This window comes from Bombina bombina, chromosome 6 (assembly GCF_027579735.1).
Source record: "Bombina bombina isolate aBomBom1 chromosome 6, aBomBom1.pri, whole genome shotgun sequence".
Lineage (NCBI taxonomy): Eukaryota > Metazoa > Chordata > Amphibia > Anura > Bombinatoridae > Bombina > Bombina bombina.
The window spans coordinates 474,635,223-474,654,701 of NC_069504.1; the positions used below are offsets into that span (position 1 = coordinate 474,635,223).

General features: G+C 38.3%; 1 protein-coding gene across 1 annotated transcript in view; it reads right to left on the bottom strand.

Moving 5' to 3' along the window:
- LOC128664476 (stimulated by retinoic acid gene 6 protein-like) overlaps positions 1 to 19,479 on the bottom strand; it is a 130,182-nt gene that overhangs the window by 49,321 nt on the left and 61,382 nt on the right. The window lies entirely within an intron of this gene.

Here is a 19,479-nt window from a genome sequence, read left to right on the forward strand (position 1 = left end):
TTAGGAACCATCTGCCAAGATTCCTTAATAGAATCAGCAATAGGAAACATCTACCTAAAAATTGGAGAAGGGGAAAAAGGAATCCCAGGCTTCTCCCATTCTCGTGCAATAATATCTGAAACACGATCTGGTATAGGAAAAACTTCCACAGAGGAAGGGACATCACAAAACGTATTAAATTTACTAGATTTCTTAGGAATAACCATGACTGACGCCTCAGAGTCATCCAAGGTAGCCAAAACATCCTTGAGCAACAAACAGAGGTTCTCCAGCTTAAACCTAAAGGAAACAACTTCAGGTCCAGAAGAAGGATTTACACTATCAGAATGCGAGATCTCACCCTCAGATGCTACTGAAGTATCTTCCTCCTCAGACTTATGAGAAGAAACACTAGACACAATTGCAACAGAATCAGAAACCTTATACTTCCTCTTGCGCTTCCCCTGTAACATAGGAAAAGCAGACAAAGTCTCAAATACTGCAGAGGATATATGGGTAGCCACATCCTGCAAGGTAAAACCAACCTGAGACGAAACACAGGGCACTGCAGAAGATTGGGACGTATGAGGAGAAAGCTGCGGATTAGCCTGAACAGGAGACTCCTGAACAACATCCGCCTTAGACAATGAAGGCTCCAAATCAAAAAGTCTGTCCTTGTAATGTAATGTTCTATCAATACAAGAGGAACAAAAAGGGATAGGAGGCTCAACATTAGTAGTTAAACATAAAGAACAAGCAACAGCTTGCAGGGCCTCTTGGTCCATCTTATTCCAAAGGAAAAAACCTTAATCAATAAAAAATTCTAAGTTCAAATCAGAATTATAATGAAACAAAAAAACGTTACTGTCCCTTTAAATTTTACTTTTTTTTTTTTAAAACCTAGAAAATCCTTAAATTGCACAATAAATCTTGCAGCAACAATTTTTCACAAAATTTAATGCAAAAAGACAGAAACTTAAATATAAACAGAGCAACAGCCCCACAAAAAAACAACAGGCAACCTCCACACCTCAGCAAGCTCTGCTGAGGTGCCTACCTGACCTCCTTGCTGCCGGAAACAAAGTCAGAAACTGATTCGGACCCCCATACAGCCGCACTGGAGAGAACGCTGAACCACCTCTGAGGAGCTATGCAACAGAGCTTCAACATCCAGGAACAACAGAAAACAGCTAAAAGGGCGCCAAAAACGCCCTTGCTATCTCAGATAAACCTGCCTATTGTGGGCGTGGCCTAACAAACATCCCGGTAGCCATTAATACACAAGCAAAAAACATGTACATCAAAGAAAAAACATAATAAACTGAGCCAAACATCCCCAGTGCCTGCAAAACTGCCATACAATAAACCGTTAACCTAGAAGGCTGATTGTATACTTAGACAGAATTAACTGTCAAAGTGCCAAATTCTCCTATCTCAAAACAGGGAAAGAAATAGGCACTTACCTCAAAAATCTGTCCGCCTGCAGGACAGCTCACTTGGTATGAGAGGGGCTTCCTACCTCACATGAACCTGTGGAAAAAAGAAAAGGCTGCGTAAACTTACTCAAATTTCCAACCAAGGGCAGCATGACATTACTTAGGAGGCCCAGTGGGGATTATACCCCACAAGTTCCCAAATGCTTAAAAGCCACCACTGGCTCTACTGAAGAGACTGACATGGACTATGGCTAAACCCCAAAGAAAACCAGAGCAAACTTGCTCTGCTTAAAAAATAACAAACTCTTGATTGAAGAATCAGACACCTAACTTTACCCCTCTTTGCAACTGATACAAGTAAAGAGAATGACTGGGGATTGTGGGTAGGGGGAGTGGTATTTAACAGCTTTTGCTGTGGTGCTCTTTGCCTCTTCCTGCTGGTCAGGATTGATATGCCCAACAGTAATTAACTTGATCCGTGGACTCACCATGTCATTAGAATGAAAAAGCGTTTTCAGGAGATTAATGCAATCCTGAACTTCAGGAGCAGCATCTACACAGGCAACACTGATAGCAGGTTAAAACATTAAACCTGCAAGATTAAAGTATATTCCATTAAAACCTTCAAGTTTTCTGTCTAAAGGATCCTTAAAAGAAGAACTATCATCCAGAGGAATAGTGGAATGCCTGACAAAACATAGAAATAGCAGAGCCTACACTCAATGCGGCAAGACGTGTCTCAATGAAGCTCTCTGAGACAGACACTAATTATAGGAGTTATTTCTGGAAAACCTCGACATTTCCTACCCTGTAGCAGCTTTCTACTATTATTAACAGCCAAACTCTAAGAGTGGATAAATTTGACAAAGCTTTTGCCTATGTTTGTTGAGTCAGCTACGTGACACACTTCTTCTCAAGCCCTGAAGCCATCTTGAAAAACTTCTGCACCTACGCAGTAAGTCCAGAGATAGAAGAAGTGCCTGCAAAGGATTTGGAGCATAGGTCTGGGGCTGCCGCAACATTACCCCCCCTGAACTTCGGGGTTACGATATCCTAAAATAGGATAGCCAGCTGTTCACAGCTATGAACATTCCTACCATGGAACCTGTTGATTTGCTGAGTGAGCTACGTAGTTTGCTTTGCGCTCACCGAAAGGCATTTTCAGAAACCCTAAATAAAGCATTCCAAGCCCCCTTAGAAACTTCCTCCATGAGCAGCTTTTTCACTGCCCCTGAGTGTGACCAATATGATGCCATCGCAGCTACGTTATCAGACGAAACTCCAACAAAACCCCTGTATGTGAAGTCTGGGGCTCTCCCAGCAGCAGAAGGAGCAGTGTATGTGGAGTCTGAGGCTCTCACAGCAGTGAAAGGAGCACCGGAGGTGGCCATCGATATGAGTAATGGAGGGCTTCATCCAGAGATTACCTCTAGCCAAGTGTGTATAACGGAGACCTTGGTTGTACAAATTGTGGTGGCTGCGCACATACCTGCTAGTGCAAAACCCTATCTACACCTCACCTCGCTACTGAGCGAAGCCATGAGAGAGCTGGTAATTGTGTCTCAGAAAGGAGGTGAGGGTCCTGCAGTGAACACACTCCCTCAGCACTTTACACAGTCTCTTGAGGAGTCAGCCTCTCTAAGGCAACGAAAGCTGCCTGTGACAACTACCAGGAGACAGAAGACAAATTGGACAATTTCTAAGGGCGATGTGATTCTCCAACATCATGTTCCCCTCTATCAGGAGACCGACATGACAAATGGAACTGTGACACTTCTATGTAAGGACAATGTGTTCATTGACTTTATGGGAAGCCTACAAGACATGGACATTAAGAAGAAATTAATGACATTACTGCCGTGGTGGGTATTTGGCAAGCTTAGTCAAATGCCAACTTGTTATTGTCACATGTTCCTGCTTTAAAGCTTTCTGCCTATAACTCTGAGAACTGGCGTAGGGTAAAAAGTTTTGTAACTTACGTTCTAATATGCTTATATTCTCCATTCTCTGGTGGTTTGCATAATACAGGGGCTACTTATATGATGCCTTAGACTGATTCTGAAGAGCTATGGAGTATTATTTGACTAGTTTTTAATTACCATCTTCAAATGTGATTGTTTACTTCTTCTTTTAAAGCTTGCAGATGTTTTATGCAATGTTGTGTTGTCTCTAATAGGGGTTACCTGGGATAGATAGGCAGAAAAATTACCATTTTAAGCACCATAGATATAATTTATTTATTTATATCACAATACACCGCATTGAGGAACTTAGCCTCAAAATGATATATTTCTTTATTTTTTTTTGCGTGTAGAAGGTGTAATTACCATCTTGTACCACCGGAGGGGAGTAAAGGCTCAATTGTATTTTATATGTCACATATCTCTGTGCAAGTTGGGCTTACTCTATCATAATATTTGTGTTTTCTCAGAAATTCCCAGCTATACATCTGTCGAGGTACCCTCTACTGATATCCCCTCTACTTATATATATATGGGTTACAGCTAGGTATTTATGTATATACAATCTTTTTTTTTTTAAGTTTCTCTCTCCTACTGCCTCCTACAGACTACAGCTAGGGTTAAACTCTTTATTATCAGGAGGAAAGTTTTTATGAGTCAGTTTTTCCCTTGTGTATGAGGAAACATATATTTATGTTTGGTGAAACATAAATTTCAGTATACCATGATGAATGCTCAGACTGGTGACTCATGTACTGCTTTTGATGCCTATATGCTGCCTAATGTAACAGGGGGACAACTTCAGAGTGATTATTCTGCTTAAGTTCATTAATATTCCAGTTTACATTGTATAAATGGTATGGGGGTCACCTTCATCTTTATTTGTACTCATGTCTATGTTGAACATACCTTTCCATATGCTTTATAACTTATAGGATAATAGTTGATAATATTAGTGCGGTTCTTATATTTCTATTTATGTAACTCATTACTTGCAAAGGTGCGGTCCAAAGGATGCCTTTAAGATTACAGGAGAACCTCCCCATCCCTCAAACTAAAAGGAAAAATTAGGTTTATTTTATTTAATGCCTACAGTAATGCATCTGTGATGTAACAGATCTGTCTGTATGTTTGCATTGATTTTGTTTCTGTCTTGTTACCTATGCTCTACGTATTATTATATGTATGTAATGCTTTCTCTTTAACCTCAATAAAAATTATAAAAAAAAAAAAACATAGAAATAGCTGTATCGACCTTAGGAATAATTTCCCAAATCTCTTTATTTACAGAAGGAAGAGGAAACAACAATTTAAACTTAGCAGATGGAGCAAAAGGAATACCTGGCTTCTTCCATTCCTTAGAAATCAGTTCTAGGTGTGAAGAGACTTCCGTTGAGGGAGGTGCTGTGCAGATTACCTGCGCACAGGTGTTGTGAGAGAACGCTATCCCATCGCTCCCTGCTCCTAGCCACTTGCCCTGGAGTGCTTACCAGGTGTATCGTGTGGCGCTCTGTGAGGCTACGGCCCGCCCAAGTTTAGGAGTCTCCCATAGCTGATTCAGCAAGCGACCTGTTCGCAAGGAACTTTTAACTTCTTTAGGGGAACTACCCCGCAAGCTGCCCTCGGAGGGAAAAGGAACACCCTGATACATCGAAGATCTCTTACCGGTAAAGTGGATTAGAACAAGGGTCAGCAGTTGTGTTTGTGCCGGTCATTGCCTACCCACTACAGCAGACCTTCCGTTAACTCCGCGAGGAGGAACAAGGGTGAGCAGTTGTGGCTGTATCGGTCCCTGCCTACCCATTATAGCAGATCTCCCGTGGACTGGATCTCGTGGCGGGAGTGGCAGAGGGGGGAATCTACCGCGCCTGGATGCAGACGGTGTTTAGCAGGGCACCCGCTTATCTGTGTGGCCGCACTCGAGGAGAGGAGGTGTGCGGCTGGGACCAGACTACAGGCAATTCCGGGTGTTCATCGAGGACCGGAGAAGTAAGAATTGGGCTAAGCCGGACCTGCGCTGAGAATGTATATCAAGTGAGGAAAAGTGCTCTGTGTCGGGGCGCAGCGATAAAGAACATAAGATAAGTTAATACCTATACATCGGAACTCGGCCTCTCACTGTGCTCCCTTTGACCAGCTCCTGCTATTAATCTGTTGGTGGTCTCCTGGCTTACCCAGAAAAGGTGAGGCAAGAAAGGAATAATCCTACACACTACAAGGATAAGATGGATAAAGTGGAGCTGTAATTTTGCTGTGGGACCTGCTATCTCAGTCATCTTTTCAGATCGTAGTGGTAAGATACCGGATGGAAACCTACTTTTGATAAATACCCGATACAAATTATCTGTTAGTGGCTTCTATCTATATGCTCGGATTGATACAAACTGTTGCTAATTCTCATTCATAGTGGTGTTCTAACAGACCGCAAGACACTCATTAATGGCCCTTAAAACTGACTGCCTGATATTTCTACCCTTTATGTCTTGGACTAACATATGGGAGTCTATTAGAGACGCTACCAAGAGTTGTTAGAGGCTCATTGTTGAAAAAAAAAAAAGAAGAAAAGGGGACAGAATCCTAAATATATAGGTATTATTTGCTAGATTATACCTCTGAATTGGAGGTGTAATCGCTGGTTACAGCTGTAATAATTATATCTGTTAAGGAGTACATGTTAAATAATTATGGAACCCTGCATTTGTTCCTAGTTCCTGGTTTTCGCTGATTAAGATTCTATGGTTACATGCATCAATCTGTTTGCTGGTTTATGTCATTTAACTAGGATCTGGCTTATACAACTGGATGTAAATTGCAACATTAAGTTAAAAATTATTCTATGGTATTTGTTATATAACTCAGGCTATATTGTATTGTGAGCTTGCTGGTTTATGTCATTTTAGCTAGGATCTTGCTTATATAACTTGATGTAAATTGGGACATTAAGTTAAAGAATTATTCCATGGTATTTGCTATATAAACCTAGGCTATATTGTATAATACTCTGTGTGGCGATTAGCATTTGCGTTTGGATTAGTATCCCAATATATTTAAGGACAAGGCAAAAGAAGAGATAAAAGGGAAAGGGGTAGAAAGGGAAAGGAAAGGGGAAAATAGGAAGGTTAAACTTCCATCTTGGGAAAATGCAGCTAATTCCTCTTAAAAAATGTAAAGGTACCTTGTAATATAATACATAGGTAAAGGATCCAGTATTGGTATAGGTGAGACTTAGTATTGCAAAGTCAAAATAATTGAATACAGGCTTAATAAGCACTTAGTGATACCACACACGAGCACCCCAGTATAATCCCCTCGGGGATAGTAACACTTCACTAATCCCTACACTAAAGGGAGAAAAAGATCTATTTTCTTTTTTTTTTTTCTCTCTTTTTTTTCCCACCTACTGGTGGTCTTTGATCCTTTGTTTTTTACACCATTTCCCATATCACACTCACTTATTGTTTTTTTTTTTTTTTTTCTTTATGTACACATTTAAATGGAAAAATTTGTCACCCAGGTAAAATATCACTCCCCCACAATGCCTGCCAAAGCTAAAGATAAAAGAACTAGGATCACCAATACTAGTTCTGATTGTATTGAAACACCTCTACCCCCTTTTGACATGCAAACCCTAGTAACACAGTTAAGCAATCTCTTCTCCCCACAATTTGATATGATTAAAAAAGAATTATCGGGCATATCCTCTGAACTAGTTATACTAAATACTGAGGTAAAACAGTTTGCCAATAGGATGACGGAGGTGGAGAACAGAGTCTCGGACTTAGAGGACCTAGTTGGTTCACAAGAATCAGCTTTAACTATACAAATATCTAAAATCCAAAATATGCAAGCTCGTCTGGAGGATCTGGAGGATCGCTCCAGACGTAATAATATAAGAATAGTTGGATTACCAGAAACCCAAGAGTATGTGGATCTAATAGAATTTACTAGTAAGATCTTGCCCCAAGCGCTAGGATTCCCTGCGCACTGCCTTCCCCTCCCTATCGAAAGAGCACATAGAATAGGTGCTGGGAGACCTACTGAAAATAATCCAAGACCCAGAATGTGCATCTTTAAACTATTAAGATACCAAGACAAACTAGAACTATTAAAATTGTTCAGAAAAATGGATACACTCATTATAGGGGGGGAAAAGATCTTGTTACTTCAAGATTTTTCTGTGGAGACATCTCAGAAAAGGAAGAATATGGCTCCCATATGTTCATTAATGATTAAAAAAGGTTTAAAAGCTTGTATGATATACCCAGCCAAAATCGTAGTGGAAGAGAATGGTAATAGGCATATATTTAGCGATACTAATGAGGCTAAAGAATTTATAAATTCCAAATAACTGTCTATCAGGATACAGATTATATGCAAAAGGATATAAATTTAGTAGAAGTCAATTTTGAAGAAGTACTATTATATGTGCATATCCATCTGTTATTTTGTTATAAAGATGTATATTCTTTTTCTACATCCGGGGGGGGGGGTTCCTCTATCTTTCCCTTTATTTATTTTTTATTTATTTTTATTTTTTTTTTCTCTCTCTCTCTCCTCTGTCTCCCAGCTAGATACTGTAATGCTAGTTTTAATTCTGGCTAGGAAGAGGGAAAACGGAGGGGAATAAAAGTAAGAGGTGATTATGCTTGATGACCTGAATGTGCTTTCATGGAATGTAGGTGGCATCACCTCACCGATCAAACGTAAACTTATAATTAAAGAATTAGGCAAGCATAATCCGAGTATTGTTTCTTTACAGGAAACGCATTTAAAGGAGACCGAAATTTCTAAATTAAAAACCAAATGGGTTGGTGAGGTGTTGGCCACTCCATGTGTTAATAGAAAGTTAGGAGTTGCTATACTGCTGAATAAAAACTTAACCTATGAGATTAATAAGATTGAATTAGATAAAGAGGCAAGGTATATGATTGTACAGATTCAGGTTGATACAGTTAAGTTTGTGCTTTGTAATATCTATGCTCCAAACAAATTTTCGGAGGAATTTTGGGAAAAAATTAAGGTTAAATTATTCCCATTTGCATCAGTTAATTTAATTGTAGGTGGTGATTTTAATATGTCCCTATTTCCAGAAGCAGAAAGATTTTCTAAAAAAAATATGAAAGAACACAATAAATATGCCAAATATATTAAGAGCTTTTGCTCTAAACTCAAGCTTTTCGATATTTGGCGTATTAAAAACCCTAATCTACACACCTTTACATGTGAATCCAAATCGCATAAATCTTTCTCGAGAATTGATTTTCTATTGGTATCTGAATCTCTCTCTATAATGAAGATTGAACCCCAGATAAATGATATTGTAGTATCGGATCATGCGATTATTTCATTGTCTTTCCAGATAGGGACTAGGCTTAAACCTGACACTCAAAGCATTCCCTTTCCACGATATTTATATAATAATACTAGGTTTGCCTACTGGTTAAAACAGAAATGGAGAGACTATTGTACATATAACATCACATACCTTAATAAAGTTCAAATTTTTTGGGAAGCATCTAAAGCGGTGTTAAGGGGAGAAATTAAGTCATATGTGAATAGTAGAAAAAAGAAAGTACTATCCAGGGAAAGACAACTATCTAATCAGGTCAAAAATGCGTATAGAAAGTTTTATAATAATCCATCAGATATAAATTGGGGGAACTATAATAAGGCAAGACAGGAAAGGGATATTGTGCTAAGACAAAAATCTCAGGAAGAAGAGCAAAAGATTAGTACTAAGTTTAAAGGATTTCATGGCTGCTCGGCTAAGTATTTAGCCAGCATAATTAAAAATAGAAAGAAGAAAAACTTCATATTAGCTATTAAAGATGGCGACCAGAGGTATACAGACTCTAGAGATATTAGCAAGTTATTTTTTAATTATTACCAGCAGTTATATACAAATATTAGTGGGGATGAGATTAATCAAGAAAACTTCTGGTCACAAGTCACAATACCTCGAATCACTGAGGAACAACTTACAGCCTTGAATGCACCTATTACCATACAAGAGATAGTTAAGGCAATTAACGAGGCTAACCTGAATAAGGCAGCAGGTCCAGACTGTCTGCCGGCAGAATATTTGAAAATCCTGGTAGAGGAGGTTAGTCCGAAATTAGAAAAACTCTTTAATAATTATTTTATACATAACAATCCAATGTCAGCTTATTTCTCAGCGGCAAACATTACGTTAATACCAAAAAAAGGTAAAAATGTGGAAGATTTATCATCATATAGGCCAATATCGGTCTTGAACGCAGACTACAAAATTTTAACATCAATTGTGGCTGCTAGATTAATGAATTGTCTTGATGGAATCATTCACCCGGATCAAACGGGCTTCATGGCATCCAGAAAAGCGTCAAAAAACATCCGCAAAGTGATAACTTTTCTAGACTATATATGGAATATAAAAAATACTAAAGGGAAACAAGCAAAATATGATACAGCCTTACTAACGCTTGATGCCGAGAAGGCCTTTGACTCAACTGAATGGGACTATCTTTTCAAAGCATTGGAAAAATTTGGATTCAAAAATAATTTTGTTCACTTTATACACAATTTATATAGGAACCCAATATCTTTTTTTATTGATTAATGGATCACTAACTAGGGCAATCTCATTAAAAAAGGCACAAGACAGGGCTGCCCACTCTCCCTGCTACTGTTTAATATTGCCCTTGAACCTCTGGCCATTCGGTTAAGACAGGTATGCATAGGGACCCCTTTAGTTACACCAACATTAAAAATCCTTCTATACGCTGATGATATTATAATTTTTCTATATAATACTTCCCAGGTAATACCTTTAATCTTAACATATTTAAATCTTTTTGTACTTTTCCAGGATATAAAATAAACTATACTAAAAGTGAACTGATGTGGCTACAAAAGACTAAATATAGTATACGGGAACTTCCGTTTAAAGTTGTCGACACTCTTATGTATCTAGGTTTATATCTGCATAAAAATCCCCAGAACTGGTATAATTTAAATTATCAAATGCTTATTCAAAAGATCAAGACAAACCTAGAAATTTGGACAGCTTTTCCCTTATCTATAACAGCTAGAGTTAGTCTATTAAAAACAATTATTTTTCCACAATTATTATATCCTCTGCAGAATCTACCGTTACTTTTAAAGAAATCAGATATTAATAAAATAAATGCCATGTTTAGTAAGTTCATATGGCATGGTAGGAAAGCACGTATTTCTCTCAATAAATTGACACAAAAACGTAATACTGCGGACCTTGCATTACCCAATATTAGTCTGTATAACCTGGCCGCTTTGGTCAAAATTGCATTTGACTGGTTAGCAGAAACCAATTGGTTTTCTTCAATCGATCTTGAAAGCTATATGATCTACCCTTTTTCACTTAAAGCTATTTTACATAACTCCCCAGGTAAAATCCTGATTAATATACGTAACTTAATATCTTTTAATAATATATTGATAGCATGGCGCAAATTCTGCCACTTAACTGGAGCAAACTATATGTTTTCTGAATATCTCCCAATAAAAGGCAATGCGGGATTCATTCCTGGAAACACCCAGGCAGTATTTAAAACCTGGGAAGAAAAGGGTTTGAAATATGTCTATCAAATACTACTAGATTCTGGTCAGACACTTTCATTTGAATCGCTTGTAATGCAATTTGATCTCCCTAGAAATAGTCTCTTTGCTTATTTACAAGTATGACATTTTATTGATAGTAAAGGTTGGATTCCGGATAGATGTGGCGCATGGTCTGATATTAGAATATATATACAAAAGTTTTCAGGTGGAATTTAGTCAATTTCATTAATATATAATATAATGTTGGCTAAACAAAGTCAAATCTTTTTAGATAAAATATGCGATATTTGGATATCCTATTTCCCTGACATGAACCATGAAAAAATAAAGACAAGCTTTTTAGCCCTAAGCAAATGTAAGATCTCAATAAATTGGAAAGAATCACACATGAAGCTGCTGAATAACTATTATTATACCCCATCTAGACTAAGAAGAATGTTCACATCACAAACATTTTTCTGCCCACGTTGTACGTATTTAAGAGCAGATATCTTGCATATGTTTGGACGTTGCCCCAAGATTAATCAATTCTGGAAAAAGGTTATCTTTTGGCTTAATAAAACTTATAGGGCTGACATCTCTATTGGGTTAGAAGAGATCATATTTCTTAAAAATCATACAGACAATCAAGCCCTACATGAAAATATACTTAACACAATAATCTTTTTTTTTTTTTAAAGCTTTATTAAGCATAAATCAGTACAAAGAAAATGCAAGTAAAACAATCAGCATAAAAACAGACTTTGAACAATTTTTCAAGTGTAAAATACGAGGGTATTCATAATGCAAAACTGACACAGAATTTTGACATAGGAATAATTACCAACCAATAGGTTACTCTCATTCTTACATCTGAGTTGAAGAGAAATATCTCAAGAGATAGGGTGGTGTCCTTTAGATTGTATTCAAAAATTAAGTTTAGTTTATCAAAATTAATTAATTGTGGGACATCACAAAAGTCTTTGGCCATGTCTGTTCCCATTGTCTCTTCTATCGTTGAGTCCTAATGTGAAAACAGATAGTCCCTAACAAGGTTACTAAGTAGGGACATCAGGTTCAAATTAACAGCAAAAGTTAAGAGAGAGAAGAAAAGAGAAAAAAAAAAAACAGACAGTAAGATATAGAAAGGAAGAAAAAAAAAAAAAAGGGAGGGGGAGGAAAGGAGAAAGGGAAAGGGAAATGGAGAAGATTCTCGGAGGGGTAATGGATCCGCCATAGGGACAAAAAGACAATAATAAGCATTTGGGCGTCTAAGAAGGTTTAAGAACCCACCTACTCCAGATCGTCCAATACTTGTCGATACGGTCAGTCGTGTTATAAAAACCTCTCTCCATCGACGCTAAATAGTCTATGAGTTGAGTGATCTGAGCTAAAGTTGGAGCTTCAAGTTTTTTCCATGACCTGGCTATACACATCTTGGTTGCAATAAAAATTGCAACTCCAAGGATTTGTTGGGGTTTTTGTAGTTCCCTAAGACCGATATGTAGAAGGGCTAATGCTGGGGATTTAGGTAGCGTGATACCCAAGTCAGAGAGCAATAAAAAAATCTCTCTCCACAGGGGGGCAATTTTTGGGCAAGACCACCAGATATGTAGATCTGTGCCCTGTTGGCCACATTCCCTCCAGCATTGCGGGGAGGCTGTAGGATATATCTTAGACAACTTATAGGGGGTTAGATACCACTTTAAGAGGACCTTGAAATAAATTTCAAGGAAAGTTATGCAATGTATAGCTGATTTAGTAATCATTGTCGCATGTTCCACTTCCATCGAGGTAATTTGAACGTCTATTTCGCGTCCCCACGCCTTGATCTGCCAAGGTATGATTTCGCTATAGTCACTGAGAAGTAGCAGATGATGATTTGTAAGTGATTTTATAGGCTTAGTCCCTGCTTGCCATCTTTTCTCCCAAGTAGTACTTTCTCTCAACTGTGTCTTGGGGAAACCCCAAGCCTGGCAATATTCTAACAATCTATAACTTTCAAACATTAACCATCTCGGAGCCTCTTTCACCTGCGCGACTATTTGTTTAGTTGTTGATAGCCTCTTCTGGGTGTAGAGGTCCCCAACACAGATAAAATTCCATGATAGCCAGTCCTGTCTATGTATATCTGGGAGACCCATCATCAGTCCCTGGAGACTATGAATAGGTGAGGGATGGGGTGCCAGTCCTTTGTGATGTCTAAGTCTATGCCATGTCCGGCAATTGTCTAAGATTATTTTATTCGTAAGCGCTGCATCAAGGAGCCTATGCTTAGGAATCCATATTAGATCTTTTAGAAGGAATTTTCTAGGGATAACCTCAGTCTCGAGCAAAAACCATGCCGGTTTCTCTTTCTCATTGCTCCAGGCTGCAATGTGAGTTAACCTGGCTGCGTCATGGTATAGATATATATTGGGAAAAGCTATGCCTCCTTTGTTTATCGGTAGTTGGAGAATACGGCTCGCCACCCTCGGAATCTTTCCTCTCCAGACATAGTTAATGAATATGGACTGAATCTGAGATAGATAGATTTTTGGTATCGTGTAGGGTATGCACCTAAATAGGTACAAGATTTTTGGAAGTATAGCCATTTTAAGAGTAGAGATACGTCCCATCCAAGAGATTTCTCTATAATCCCACCTCTGTAAAAGGCTTTTAATTTCTGCAATCAATGGCTCAAAATTGTATTTAATAACCTTATTTATATCAGGGCCAAGAAATACACCCAGGTGTTTAATAAGATCTGTGTGCCAGGTAAAAGAGAAGCGGGTCTTAAGTGTGGCGAGGATCCCGGAATCAAGATTAATTGCTAGGGCTTCCGTTTTAAGAATGTTTACTTTGTAGAGACTGAGAACCCCATATGATTCTAAGGTCCTAAAAACTTCCGGAATTGAAGAACTCGGGTTAGTTAACAAGATGGTCAGATCGTCAGCAAAAAGGGCGATTTTCTCTGTTCGCTCACCTATCTTGACTCTCTCTATGCCTTGAGAATGCCTGATCTCTTGGGCTAGAGGTTCCATAACCATAGCAAAAATCAGAGGTGAAAGAGGGCAGCCTTACCTGGTCCCATTAGTAATGGGAAAGGCTCTAGATCTAAAACCTACGCCTCTGACCGTTGCAAATGGTGCAGTATATAACGCCTGAACCATGCCAATGAATTGTGGAGGAAAGCCAAAAGATTTAAGTACCTGCCAGATATAGTCCCATCGGACCCTGTCAAATGCCTTTTCCTCATCTAGGGACAGGGCCACGATGGGAACTTCCTGGTGGACTGACTCAGAGAACACCTGTAAAAGTTTACGAGTATTGTCAGGACCTTGCCTGCCAGATGTAAAGCCAACTTGGTCTATATGTATGATATCCGGGAGTAGATGAACAATCCTATTGGCTAAGAGCTTAGAGTACATCTTGACGTCTAAGTTTATCAGTGAGATAGGTCTATAATTGGCACAGTAGAGGGGATCCTTTCCTGGTTTGGGAATCGCGATAATAGATGCTTCCAAGAACTCTCTTGAAAAACTTCCTGCCTCGGCCACCTCATTAAAGAAGGAGGGATGATAGGTGTTGTTTAAACATTTTATAAAAAGAGCCCGTGAAACCGTCAGGTCCTGGAGATTTATTCGGTTTAAGTTGGACAATGACATTATAAATTTCTTTAGTAGAGAACGGATGTAAGAGTGAGTTCCTTGCATCTTCTGTGAGTGTAGGAAGCTTGAGGGGGTCTAAAAACTCCTGTATCCTGTCGATAGAGGGGGTATCAAGGTTTTCTGCTTCCGATAGATTGTAGAGTTGATAGTAATAATCAGCGAAAGCATTTCCGATATCCTCGGGAGCTAGAATTCTAGAGCCATTGATCTCTAAAGCTTGAACCCTAGAGTGGGCAGTTCTTGCGTTAAGTTTTCGAGCTAAAAGCTCGTTTGCCTTATTACCTTTATGGTACGTTACTTGCTTAAATTTTGCCAGATTGGCTTTGATTCTGTCATGCTCTAGTTGGAGGATTTGTCTTCTGAGGGCACTAATTTCATCAGAAATTGAGTTAGTAGGGTTATCCTTGTTGATTTTCTCCATGTCCCTCAGTTTCATGGCCAGCTGGCCCAAAGGACCTCCTCTGTTCTTCCGGACTCTAGCCGATTCAGAGATGCAGAACCCCCTTATATATGCCTTAAATGCCCCCACAGGATTTGGAAGGAAGTTTGGCCTGGTATATTAAACTGTATGTAATCATTAATCGCTTTTGTAAGTGAATCCTTAAATCCTGGTTCTTCCCAAAGAAAATTTGGGAACCTCCAAGAATATCCCCCCTTGCGAGCCCCTGATGGAAAAATGTCAAAAGAAACCGCATCATGGTCCGACCATGTACAGATATGTATTTGTGAGTTTGTGACCTCATTAAGAAGCCAAGAATCAACTAGAAAATAATCCAGTCTAGAATAGGATTTATGCGGATTGGAGAAGAAAGTGAAATCTTTGTCCTCAGGATGGCATGATCGCCAGACATCATATAATTCATGTCTAGCGGATAAGGATCTAAATTTAATTGCTGTAGAGCTGGTATAAGGATCAATGGGTTTACCCGTTACAAGTTTTTTTATCTAATTTAGGGTCCCAAATGACATTAAAATCACCTCCAATTACGATATGACCTTGTCTCACCGATTTTGCTAGATTAAGAACTTTTGATAGAAAATGTAGTTGTTGTTGATTTGGGGCATATAGGTTAACTAAGGTGAAAAGGGTACCATTGAGTTTACACACACAGATAATGAATCTGCCACCAGGGTCTCTATCTAAGTATATTTGTTCAAACTGAAGGTCTTTGTGTAGGAGTATTGCAACTCCTCTTGTCTTATCGGTATAAGAGGCCGTAATCAGGCTTGGGTATAGAGTCGATCTATATGGTTGAGGTCTGTCTATTGTCCAATGAGTTTCCTGGATAAATAAGACATGTCCCTTTAATCTTTTGCCGTATGTTGATAACATACTGCGTTTATCAGGCGAATTTAGGCCCTTAGCATTTAGAGTGAGGAATCGTATGGAGGTCTCCATTATGAAAAATGGGGCAAGAGAAGAGGTGAAAAAAAAAAAAAAAAAAAGAAAGATACAAGTAAAAAGACTAAAATAGAAAGAACATATGAAAGGAAAATTGAAAATGTAAGGAAATATAATGTATAGATTCTGAGAGTTCAGATGTACCAGAGAGTAACAGTATTCTTAAGAAACGTAGGGATTCTAATTGATCCACAAGTTTACGTCCGTAAACTTAGGTATTATTGAAGGGGGGGGGGTTGGTGAGGCCAGATGGTGTAAAAGATAAAGGCCTCAGAATGAGATAGCAGATAATGTGCAGACGGTGAATTGAGAACAAGTTTAATACAATAATCTTATTGACCAGACATTTAATATTGAAAGCGTGGAAAGGGAAAAACAGCCCCTAGTTTTTCACTCTTTATTAAAGAAATACAAAACCAAATCATATTTGAATCCTTTCATACGCAACTAGCAGGGGAAAAAAAATTAAAACATTTCTAATAAGATGGCTCCCTGTAATCAAAACATATTCCGCCCAAGTTCAAAGATACATATTGAATCCCTTTTTGAGCTCTGATAGCTTCGCAGAATTAGTACTACTAGGCGAGTTTCCAGCATCTTGGATCTCACTTTACAGAGAAGTATACTAAGGGTCATTAATATCTTAAAGGTTATTGCCTCTGAATCGAATCTCATGGGCCAGGGCCGGGGTTCCTGGGAGACAGGGGAGAATCTAATTTATTTATTTATTTATTTATTTATTTTCTCTCTCTCTTCTTTTCTTCTATTTCCTGGTTTAAAAATTGTTAATCCAAAATTATATGTATAAATAAGAAGGCAACTCCTGAATTTCTGAGGTCAAAGATTTTCAGTCAGAATATTCATGTGCGTTTATTATGCATCTTTTTTTTTCTATTATTATGTTCTGATGTTTTTTGCTGTATTTGGATATTGGATTACAATTAATAAATATATATTAAAAAAAAAAAAAAGAAATCAGTTCTGAGTCAGACAAGGGAAAAGAGGAAGGCTGTTTGGGAGCTGCCTTGAAGAATTTATCAATCCTTTTAACTGGTTGCTTATCTGTAGTAAGACAATCCTCTAAAGCAATTAAAATGTCTACCAATAAACATGAATATGCTGAAGTCTGAAATTAAAGAACATTTCCTCTGCTGCAGCAGCAGCAGCGTGTGAAGCATGTGTACATTTTCATACTAATAGATGGTTGGCTATGAAGGTGGTGGAAGTACTTGCCTGTCAGCACCTTTGTCCACTGTGCTTGCCTCAGCTGCAGCAACTTGCTTCCAGTAGACAAGCCTATCCTAGGCAGTGAAAGCATGATTCCAAGGATCTAAACAAGTAACAGCATCTACAACCCAGAAGATTGGTTAACAAGCCCACATTTCACCTGCGGGAAAGCTGTGAATCCCACAAGGAGCAGCTCACTCTAGATCAGGGTATTGGTGGACAAGTCCACATATTGCCTGGGAGACCTGTGACATTTATCACTGAGAAAAGATATTTCACTGCCTGGCTGATAACTCATTGTCTACCCCTCTGACAAACATGGTACTGCAAGGAGGAAATGGGCCTCATTTCAGTTAAAGGGTCCCTATTCAACGACGAGTAGATCTGCACTTCACTTTCACCTCACTCATCATCAACGAGGCAGATGAAAATGACTGAGGATCATGGGAAGTGGTCTCCTGGATAATTTAGAATCTGAGATGTCACTGTGAGTATTGAAGTTGAGGAAGTCGTCAGTAACGCTGAGAGGTGAGTCAAAAGTCAGAAGCCAAAATAACCATAGGAATCTCTGTAATAAGATCAGCTGGGTGACGTGGATGATCCAAGCTTCAAATCTGTTGCAGCAGGGGGAGGAGACTCTTTGATCAGGAGAACAGCTGAGAGACGGCTTGAGGCAAGTGAATATCGTAACTTTAGTAGTTTGAATATCCAGTGTATAAGAAGATAGCCTGACTTAGCTAAATTTATCAGAAACAATCCCAAATGAAGGAATTAAAGGAAAAATAACAAGTTAGAGACGAAACTCTGGAACCTGGAAAAATTCACTTAACAAGAGTGAGACTCAATGTTAAGTACAACGATAAATTACCAAGCAATGAAGTAGTGAAGGGAGGAGCCTTTTATACCTGTTCCTGTTAGATGGAATAGGTGAATTAAAGGTATAGTACAACATGTATTGAACAAAAGGGGAAATTACGTGACAGTTGGGGTGTCTTTTGCCTCCTCCTAGTGGTCAGGACAGTAATTCCCACATGTGATGACTCGTAAACTGTGTTTTCAATTCAAAATAAAAATGTACAAGGACATATTCTTACCAAGCAAGTGCACAAACATTAAAAGACTCCCAAGAGGTCTTTCCTGCTACTAAATGGTCACATGAAATGCAATATATGAGGAAAAACCCACCTTGGATTTGCACTTTTAACCTCATGCTGAATCAAATTGTTTTGCCCTGTAATTTATTTAATAAAATATGCAAGCTTAGGTCTAAAGATTACTTTAAACTTACATGGAATACTGGTAAAAAGATGTAAAACAATTTTTACAATTCTGTCACCATACATCTCTATGACTGTATGATATTGAAAGAATATACAACTACAAACTTAATTGAAGAATATTGTCTGCCCAGGCTGAGACAATTTTTCAAATATCATGCATGATAGAAATAACAAATCCTATTTTACTTTTAGTCTTGGCATTAAACGGACGGTCAAGTCCAAAATAAACTTTGCATGATTCAAACAGGGCATGTAGTTTTAAACAACTTTCCAATTTACTTTTATCACCAATTTTCCTTTGTTCTCTTGGTATTCTTAGTTGAAAGCTAAACCTTGGTAGGCTCATATGCTAATTTCTTAGACATTGAAGGCCACCACTAATCTGAATGCATTGACATTAGAGGGCGTTAGTGTGCCATATAGATAACATTGAGCTCACGCACGTGAAGTTACCTAGGAGTCAGCACTGATTGGCTAAAATGCATGTCTGTCAAAAGAACTGAAATAAGGGGGCAATTTGCAGAGGCTTAGATACAAGGTAATCACAGAGGTAAAAATTGTATTCATATACAGTGTTGGTTATGCAAAACTGGGGAATGGGTAATAAAGGGATTATCTTTCTTTTTAAACAACAAAAATTTTGATGTTGACTGTCCCTTTAAGTACCCACAGCCTTGAGACCATAGTCTCTACTTTAATAACTAAAAAAAAAACAGCAAACCAGTATTCAAACTGTACACACAAGTATATATTATATTACACTGACACAAAGACCCATATTGAACAAAAGGTAGCAAAACACTGGTACCTTGCACCATATGATGCCCCACATAATATAATATTTTAACTCTGAGCTAATCATTTATTTGGAAATATTGTGGCCCATCTTGAAAACACAGGAAGGGCAAAAAGTACAAATTAAGATCTAATGAGGAAACGTCTTCTTCAACACAATATTGACTGACCCTGCAATACTATATAATATTC